The sequence below is a fragment of the Mytilus edulis genome, chromosome 12, assembly GCF_963676685.1.
Source record: "Mytilus edulis chromosome 12, xbMytEdul2.2, whole genome shotgun sequence".
Classification (NCBI taxonomy): Eukaryota; Metazoa; Mollusca; class Bivalvia; order Mytilida; family Mytilidae; genus Mytilus; species Mytilus edulis.
In genome coordinates this window covers 73,926,333-73,937,166 of record NC_092355.1, presented here as the reverse complement: position 1 = coordinate 73,937,166, position 10,834 = coordinate 73,926,333, and the positions used below count along the sequence as shown (strand labels likewise).

The window sequence follows — 10,834 nt, the reverse complement described above, 5'->3', positions numbered from 1 at the left end:
CGGTCTAATCTATATGAAAAATTACGAAACGAGAAACATGTATAAATTACATAAACAAACGACAACAACTGTACATTTTTATTTCAAACAGTGTCATATCCCCTATAATCAAAGTGGTTTTATTCTTCTGTTAAAAAGATATCTTCCAATGGAGTAATCAAATATTTGATTCGAAGTAACAGATGGATGGACAGACCTACACTGAATGTTCGATTAACACTTTGAATGTATTTGTCGTGATCAATCATCAGGTTAATTACATCGTATTATAAAACCAGTTTAAATATATGTTTAAATATATGTGTACAACAAGAAACGACAAATATATCAAACATTAATACGTTTAATTATAATTTCAAAATATAAGCGTAAACAGTATCTATCGTCTTAAAATTAGAGCTCCTCGATGATAAACTGTTTTATTGCAAACTATACTAAATGTGTTGCGCATACATTAATAGCATTTTTTTTTTATATTTTGGGATCTTCACTTATTCGTCTCCTAATATTTTTTTTATTTCTAATATGTTTTGGGAGTAGAAATTATTTGCAATTTAGTAAGTCTTCTGATTTATACCCTGTTACTCGGGGTAACTTTATTTAAGTAAAATTTTAATAATATCAGTTTCAAGAAAATGAAGAAGCTTCAGTCTAAACAGTTTTCTGACTTGTGTTATAAACTACATTCTAAAATGTAATTTCTCATAATTGGACAATTGAAAATTAAAACTGAAAGCTATTATTAGTCTGCATAGTTCAAAGGCGAAAACATACCTATAAATGTATAGTTTAGTTTTGTTTGTTAATCCAAATTCACCATAGAGTATATAATAGTTATTATAAAAAAATAACCAGGTCTATTTATTTTAGATCGCCATTTTATTTACCAAAAAACAAAAATTGATAGTTTGAACATGTGCATTTATAGTCGATTGGGAAACAAGTTTTTGCAACTTATATCAAACCCTTTCCACTTTGTGTTTGCTAGTGCGACTTTGCAGTGGCATTTAGTCTGATATTTTTTCAAAATTTCCATTGGTGCATTTTACGTTGATCTCTTTTTAAACGGTAAAGCTATGTATCACCCCCTTTCGAAAGACTATCATCGTTTCTCTAGACCATACTTTACATATATATTTGATATATAACAAGACTTTCTTTTTCTATTTAGTAAATATTTACCACAGCTTGTTGGAAGAAGTGATCATTAAAGTAAACAGAATATCACATTACTCAGTAAATGCATATGTACAATTTTTTTTATTTTGTAAGTACAAAAGACAAAAAAAGTGATACATTTAACATGTTATACCAACAGAATCAAATGTAAAATGTCACCAATATCTAGTATTGTTGATGTTGATATGTTAAACAAACGACAAGTTTAAGAATCGTCTGCAAATCGTCTACTTAGTGTGTCATCAAAAACAGTAGTAAGCTTTTGTCAACGTAATCTATTAAATTCAATATGATATTCAATATAATTCTATTAATTATGTTACATAGGATTTTTCATTTTATAAAGACGGTATGTAACATTGGAGAACGTTCTAGTCACCGACTTTTATCAGCTGGGTCATGCATACCTATACTTAAAATATCTTACCATATGTATTTACAGAGACGGTTGGTGTGATCAAATACGAAAACAAAATATCATATAACTACCTATTTTTTTTTATTAATGAACACATAGATATATAAGTTTAAGAAATACACAGTTGCAAATATGTTTTCATAAACATGATTATGAATTAAACATGTTAAGACAGGAGTATTAATTTTTCTTATTGTCATGATATATTGACGGTTTCAATTACATCTAATCGATAAACTAATGTCTTATTTGTCTTTTATTGTTTATATCCGAATCGTTGCAATGGTTACTGTTTAAAAGAAAGAGGGATGAAAGATACTAGAGGGAGAGTCAATCTCATAGATTGAAAAAAAAAACTGACAACGCTATAGCTTAAATAAAAACATTGGAATTCCAACAGTCTGTCCTCCAAACGTAACAAATATGTTGTCATCTTGATAATGTCAGTTTTCAGAGAATTTTATGTTTGAATCAGAGTGAGTCTTTACAAAGTAGGATTTATCCCTCCCAAAGACAAGATACATACTTGTATCTACGTTCGCCTTTCTTTTTAATGAAACAAAGTAATACAAACTATTTCAATTTGTCTTTTAGTTTGGAATGGAATACTTGTGTAAAGTGTAGAAAAGTCAAATGTTTTAATAGTATTGCAAGGTGAGAGAGTCGTAAATCGTATGTACTCTAAAAGATCGTTGGATTTTTTTAGTATTCAAATCTGATTCACGCCACCTCTAGAATAGGCAGTTTCACAATAACTTTAGAGCCCGGCTTTGATTGCTGATACAATAGATGTTGATAATTTAAAAAGATGTTCCGTGGAGCACTTGGAAGACCCAGCAATATACCGTTGTGTGTAAGGACATTTATAAAGCTTAGGTAACCAATACAGCGATGGAAGATCCAGTTCTTCATCTTTTGTTTTAAGTGTATATGTAATGCACAACATTTATTTCATTTTTGCTACGCTTTGGTATTTATTGATATTTTTGATTTGGCAAGTGGGTTGCTTTCTTATTCTTGTTTGAAGGAAATAAACCACTCTATAAGTTCACTTTTCAAATTTTCAGAGCGAAATATTATCGTAGTTAAGGTCCTGTTAATTTTATACCTACAAACCACTAATATGTAGAAAAATCTAAATGTTTTTGTTAATATATATTAAATCATGTTGAGAGAAAGTATTTCACATGTAAAAAAAATCTTTTAAACATGGAATAAAAACAATAAAAATAGACCTCTTATAAGACAATACCATGTACATTTGTACATAGTTCATTTATTTCTCACCATCAATATTACAAAACATAAATGACGCATCAAAACATTAAAGAAAATAGAATATTAATGCCTTGCTAAACAGACTTACAAAAGCTGGATTAAAAACGATAGTGTTCTAAAGCCAATATTAGAAATAAAACATTGAGAAGCTTAATTTTCACAACAGATTTTGGCAATGTGTAATGCTATAGCACAATTACAGTCACTTTCTATAACAAAAGGCAAGTTTTCAAAATTTAGAATTTCTTAAAGTTTTGATGTTCTGACAAAACTATTTTAAAGAGTTCAGTTTGAAGGCCATCGGCGATGTACACTCTGAAGATACATGTTCTTCAAATTCAAAAATGTATTTGCAAGTTCTTCACGCTAGTTATTTTACTGGAAGTCTTTCGAATCGTCTATTCTCTATGCAGTTTGGTGAAACAACACAACAAAACTGTGCGCACTCTCTTTCATGTGATTGAACAATAATATGATGCTTATGTATCCGGCTGTCTATTATTCGTGAAAACAAATATTAACCGCCTTTTTAAATCATGACTATACAACCACAAACAAATCATCATTTCCTTCGCCAACAACCGCTGCAAACAATCAACTGTTGAGGTAACAATTTTTTGTATCAAAGAAAGGACATAGAAAGATAATGTGTCAGAAAGACCAAAGGTTTGAAAACAGTTTTTAAGTTTTGCAGTTATTGCTTTTTTTTTTTAAAGAAAAGTAGTCGGGTGCTGATTAACGCTTGCAATCTTTCGTTTATATTAGGAATCTGCTGTTGTAAAATATATTTTGTCTATTCCGCATTTAAGCCGGGTGTGCGGACCATCTTCTTTTGAAAGCCGACCATCTTTTCCTTTTCGGAGGTGGTCGACTTTTTTTCAAATTCCAGATTTTTTACGGTTCCGCACTATAAAATCGCGCCTCGCTGAAATGTTTTTATTGACAAACAAGGGGGACCGTCAAATTTCAATATTTCGTTTATAAATCGGACGAGGAGAAATGCACATGACGATAGTGATAAGGAAAATTCGGAAGCCCCATTGGCAGATTGCCCCACACCTAATCGCCCCACTTTTTTACCAACTCGCCCCAAAAATCGACCAATACTGGTTTCCCAACTCGCACCAATATATATATATATATATAATCGTTCCACGTGTAAAAAGGGTTAAATCCGTTTTGTTTTACTCCTGCCAAATCGCCCCACTGAAATGAAAAATTATCTACACAGCATACAAAAAAAAATCTTTTATTATTATTACGGAGATTAAATGGTGTTTGACTTTCGGAAATTATAAACTTAAATGTAATTTTCGTATTATTGGAGAATAATTTTATTATTGTAAGCCTAGTTATTTGCATAACTATTGAAAAGAACCCAGTTAATTGTATTATAATGCAATATATCATAATCATTGAAAACTTTCATATACATATAAAGCAAAGAGACAAAAAAAATGTGGTATAATTTTCAATGATATAAAAAGCAATGTGCTTAATTGTTAATGAAACACAAAGTAATGTGGTATAATGGCACATGCGACAAAAAATTAGATCAGTTACTTGATACTAATTTGTAAATTAATTATATTTGATTTAAATTTGAATAAGTCACAGACTTAATTTTTATAATTCATTCTTTAGTTTTCGAGTTGACAGACCCTATTTCAATGGGATTTTATCCTTTTCTTTCATAAGTGGGGCGAGTTGGTAAATACGAGTGGGTCGATTTTTAAGGCGATATACCAGTGGGGCGATTTGTCACATTCTAGGCCAATTAAGTCAATTGTTGTATTGAAATCGTTGAAATTGAAAAAAAGTACATAAACAACGGAAAAGACATGCGCAAGCAATCGCGAAGATAAACAGGTTGAGAACAATCCCCAAAAGAGAAAAATCCCTTAAATTAGGAACTGTCTCTCTGGCAAAAGTTCATGTTAATACTGTTAAAAAAAACACAAGGAAAAACTCAGATTTTGGATAATTGATACATATTAAAAGTCTATACGTAGCAAAAAAAACCCAACAAATTGATTATCAATAATTAGAAATTCATATTCTTAATCATGATTTATAGTAGTTTTATTAAGTTTAAAAAAATGCATAATTTGTTTATTAAATCTATTTATGTGACAAATCCATATGTATGGTTACAATCCAATTGGTATTGTCTGTAAATTCGTCATTATTGGGCTCTTGTCATGAATAATTAGTATCCTTTTCTAAGTTACCTTAACTCAAATTGAAGAGGTCGATTGCCTTTGTAATGTGTCGGTAATCGGACAGACTGCTGCCAATACTGTCTAAACTGTATCGTTATCGTTTAGTTAGAAGTCATTTTCAGCTTGTAACCACGAACGTAAACACGATCATGTGAAAGTTATCTAAATAATCATAATGACAAGCGCTGAATTGTTTGACCAGATTAATGTCTATTGACCAGGCATTATACTATAAAACATGTTTTAAGACTAATATTTATTTACTCCTTGGTTTTGATTGTTATTGTCTTATTGATTTAATATAAGAATCGTGTCACGTCTCCTTTAATACAATTTTTTTTTGTAAGATGTGCATATATGCTCGTATTCACAAACTTATCTTTAAACTAGTCATACAGGTTTTTCAATCGTCTTTGTAAACCGCCCGTAACATCATCTGATTGGCTAGTGATACATTAGCTTTCGGTACAAAGGTATAATGTAGCAAACATATTTTGTAACCCTAAAAAATATTCGGAGAAAATGACGATATCATCAGCATACATAAGTAGAAATAAATGCAACCCTTTCATCTCATATGGTATGGTATTACCATTAATGAAAGCTCTTTCACAATCGTTGACATATAATGAAGCAAGTATAACACATCGCCCTGCATCAATCCAACTTCATTGGTGATGTAATGAGAATTAAAACCATCAACACGTACACAAGAGTGGTTGCGATTAAATAGAATAGAGAAGAATTGAAAAACAACATAATATATATATATATATATATATATATATATATATATATATATATAGAGGAACATTTAAAAAATCAAAGAATGCATAAATGAAGGACCCCCATCCAGACGCTCATTAACAGTTATTTTTTTTTTTATTATTATTATTTTATTGTTCTGGTCATTATCATGATTATAATGTCATGTATATATATGTTATCAACACTCCAGTCTTTCACTTTGAAATAAATGAATAGAGAGATAAAATTAAATGTATGCAACTGTCACCATTTTACAGAAAGCTATGAAACCAAGAGTTCCGAATGGTGAAGTTGAAATCATCCCTTCGTTAATTTTACGGACGCCATCACGAGTTGGTTGACCGTTATGGAATAACCGTTTCACAAATGATATCGAATATGTTCCTTACGTCGTATCTACAATCCCATTCCCTTTCATGAATGTGAGCTACCGAATTAGACTATTTACCGGATTTGATATCACATAAGCAACACGACGGGTGCAACATGTGGAGCAGGATCTGCTTACCCTTCCGAAGCACCTGAGATCACCCCTATTTTTGGGTGGGGTTCGTGTTGTTTATTCTTTAGTTTTCTATGTTGTGTCATGTGTACTATTGTTTGTCTGTTTGTCTTTTTCATTTTTAGCCATGGCGTTGTCAGTTTATTTAGATTTATGAGTTTGACTGTCCCTTTGGTATCTTTCGTCCCTCTTTTACATTCTCATTGCTTTATTATAACCCACATCTACATTTATTCAGTCTACATACATTTATAAAGTTTTCTCTGTAAGGAAGTGAAGAGATATTTCTACTGTTTTGATGTAAAAAGGATGAGAAAGTTCCTTAGGGGCAATTAAAGGACTAAGTGAATGAAAAACACAACTACATGTCTTAATAAAGACAAAAGTAGGGGCAACTAAAGGACTAAGTGTATTACATGTCTTTTAAAGGACAAAGGTCAAAGTCCAGAAAACACTACAAGAAAGAAAAATCAAGGACATGCCAAATCTAGTCCATGATTCTATAAAAAAATATTTTTTCGAAGGTTAACAATTTTTGTTTTTCTTGATAAAATAAAATGCATAAATTTCAACAATAACATGCTATTTATAGAATTTCTCTCTGTCTGAATGTTTCATTAGGGAAGGATACTACTGATTTATGTAGTCATTGCTATACAAAAGAATACATAATTATTACCTGAGTTAACAGTAAGGACATTCATTACAATCTATTTCTATGTTTTACTTACAGGAAATTATTACAGCTGCCCAGGATGGAGACATAGACGCAGACATTGATTATCAAGATGTAAGTGAAAACGTTGGTTGACCGTTATGGAAAAACCGTTTCACAAAGGATAATGGATATGTTCATTACGTCGTAACTACAATCCCCTTCCCTATCATGAATGTGACCTACCAAATTAGACTATTTACCAGATTTGTTATCACATATGCAACACGACAGGTGCCACATGTGGAGCAGGAATTGCTTATCCTTCCGGAGCACCTGAGATCACCCCTAGTTTTTGGTAGGGTTCGTGTTGTTAATTCTTTAGTGTTCTATGTTGTGTCATGTGTACTATTGTTTGTCTGTTTGCCTTTTTCATTTTTAGCCATGGCGTTGTCAGTTTATTTTCGATTTATGAGTTTGACTGTCCCTTTGGTATTTTTCGTCCCTCTTTTACAACTGTTTCCTTTGGAATTTAGATAAGAAAAAGATGACTCAAATTTTTGCATTATTTCAGAAAGATTCGCATTATAAGTAAACGCTATTATTAAAAGCAAAAACAAGTTTACATTATGTACAAAATTATTTTAAAGTTAATCTTTTCGGTTCAATAAACATAGTTGTTGTATTGCATTGATGAGGCTTGCATTACATACTAGATACCCGTATGTAGAAATGACTTGTCGGCAATCGGCAATGTTTATAAAGGAAACGAGAATGGATATTCTTTTTATCCAAGAAGACTACTTTTAAAGGTAATTTTATTTAGCTCTGTTGAATATATATTTTAAATATAAATATACTATGAAAGTTGGTTTCTATTTGTTTGATGTATTTTAGTTTTTGATTTTGCTTTTTGATAAGGGACTTTCCGAATTGATATCTTCGTTGAGTTCGGCATTTTTTTATTTTACTTTTCCTTATTCAGACAGTGCTTTAAGTATCGTAATGTTACCAAATTGTGTGTTATATTAAATGGTCATTGTGAGAAGAAAATAAAATGGGAGCATGAGTTTATCAGGGATGCATCATATGTTGAAACTTGTGTTGAAACTTGAGTTTTATGTTTTAATTTTTTTTTAATATTGACCGCCTTCTTTTTTAAATTTACACCTCTGTATCCTCCCTAATCTATGAAAGCCTCCTTCTGCTACTACATGATAAAATATATCTTATGTTACACGTTTATATGCCCTTTGGATACCTCATTCTTAAATATGAGAAGACAACTTTGTAAGCCACGATTTTACCAAGTTATTAATTCAATTCATAGCAAACCAAAAAGAAAAGCTGTACTTCGTAATACAAACTTGCTGAGCCTTGTAAGATGCACACATTTATAGGTTTAAAATAAACTTAAAAACAAGTTTTACAGGTTTTTCAATCGTCTTTGTGTATCGCCCCGTAAATGACTTGATGAACAAGTAATAGCTATCAGTGCTCTTTCAATAGGTAGCTTACAAAGGTAAATCTATTTAAAGGTCAATCTAACAAAGAATTAAACATAACTTCCTTATTGATTGTACACGCAAATGTACCATTGATTATACCGTTTGAATGATGTCCTAGACATAAATTAGTTTCCTGAATGTGTTTTGTAGTAACATGAACTACACGACGGTTGCCGAATGTGGAGCAGGATCTGTTAATTCTTCCGGAGCACATGAGATCAACCTGAGTTTTTATGGGGTTCGTGTTGCTCAGTCTTTAGTTTTCTAAGTTTTTTGTGTACTATTATTTGTCTGTTGGTCTTCTCTTTTTAAGCCATAGCGTTGTCAGTATGTTTTCGGCTTATTAGTTTGAAGGTCACTCTGGTATCTTTTTGTTTTCTTTTTACTGTAATATTTTTTTTGTGTTTTTCTGTGTTAATATACTTCCATAAATTTACTACAAACAACGTTGTTGGTGACCTTCTGTTGTTGTCTGCCCTGTGGTCGGGTTGTTTTCTCTTTGACACATTCCCAATGTCCATTCTCAATTTTATTTGTTTACGATTTATATTACTATCAATTGCTAGTTTGTTGTCGACAGCGGTCACTTATACTTTATTTGTATAAGTATTGCCGATTGACAACCAAATGTCAGGTTTTTTCTTAATTTTTTTATGTGATCTTCATACTGCAAATCGAATAATGTTTTGGAATGCAACATTTGTTGTTTTCTGTCAAGAAAACTGTTCACATGATCACATTTAGTACTAGTACATTGGACATTTCAGAGTAATTTAATATCTTAAAAGGGGTGGATGGTTTTTTTTTCTGAGGGATATCAAAAGCCATTTCTTATGCCCGATTGGCTTAAAATATATCTGAAGGTTGCCCATTTTTGTTTCTGTTGGGTCTTTTGTTGTCTTAACATGTAAAATTGAGGGAATGCTGGCACAATTTGGCATCTGAGGGGTTTAAATCAAAGCACGTGAGTGATTAAAATTTGCCTAAAATTTTTCATATATTGAATGGAATGTCCCATTACGAAATTATTTCTATGCAGCATTTTCCATGTATTTGTTTACCAAATAAGACCATGGAGCAGTCAATATACAAGATTCAGGACGAGTCCATGATCTTTCAAACGAGGGGGCGTCGTTATTTCAGAAAACGGAATCTATCTACTACCGACGAGCGGAAACAAACCTTTTCGCTATTTAGGAATCTGCGACACTTGAACTATTGACGTAATACAACAGTCAATTTTCCTTTGTGGCGTCAGACATTTTCTATTTTGACTTAATTTTTTTTCGAGAATCAAAGGCTATGTGATGTCCAGTAATGACGGGCAAAAAGCGATAAGAGAGGCCCCTCATGGGGATGTCCAAGTAATCACATAATCACAATTGTTTTGCCGCAATATGAATCACATAATCAAAAACCCCATGTGGAGGCTCATTTTATAAGGTGTATTTAGAGCAAAATTTTTTTTAACGTTTTTATAATCATATAAATCGTGCGAACAATGAGAAATTGTTTTGATGATCAAAGTGTAGCGTACGCCCTCTACGTTCCCCTGGATCAACCAGTACGACTGCAACCTATCTTAAAAAAATCCTAACAGAAAAAATTCATTTTTATTGTAGTGACATGTGTAATAACAGTTTAACAAAATACAAATATATTATATAAACAATAAAAAAACACCCGACCTATTGGGTCTATAAGTCACTTTCAAATCATAAAACGTATTTCTTTGATCACGGATTTCAAACAAAATAATGAAAAAAATAGAACAATTTATTTCAAAATTAATTCATGATGACGAATTGAGATTTGAATAAAAATAAGAAAATTTAAATATCGACATAGTAAATTTCCAGTTGAATAACTAATACATTAATATTTATAATACAGAAATGGAAAATATTTAAAGTGACCATGAACATGATGAATGAACCTTTTTAAACTTAATATTACAGTCAATTACTGTCAACTACATTATTAAATTAGAAATTACAATATACTGTTATCAAGTTTTGCATGTCTATAACACTAAAAGTCTATGCCGGAACGCTTTCACTGTATTCTTAGCTAGCTTTCTAGGATAGTTTGTCGTCAAAAAGGAAATCATTTCATCGTTGGTCATATTTCGTGATTCATTGTCAGAAAAGATATAATAAAAAGTACTTTCTATCAATTCATTGTATAAGGAGCAGAGGAGAATAAAGTGACACTCATCCTCTGTTGATTTGCTGTTACAAAACGTACATACGCGTTCATTTGGATGCTCGCCGTTATATCTTCAAGTCTATAGCCTCAAAGGAA

General features: G+C 31.3%; 1 protein-coding gene across 2 annotated transcripts in view; it reads left to right on the top strand.

Annotated features, from left to right (window-relative positions):
- The first annotated feature begins 7,727 nt into the window (after positions 1-7,727).
- LOC139499158 (uncharacterized) overlaps positions 7,728-10,834 on the top strand; it is a 116,634-nt gene continuing 113,527 nt past the window's right edge. For both annotated transcript variants that reach the window (XM_071287839.1, XM_071287841.1), the window contains exon 1: positions 7,728-7,852. The gene's annotated coding sequence lies outside the window, so the exon portion shown is untranslated. The remainder of the gene's footprint in view (positions 7,853-10,834) is intronic.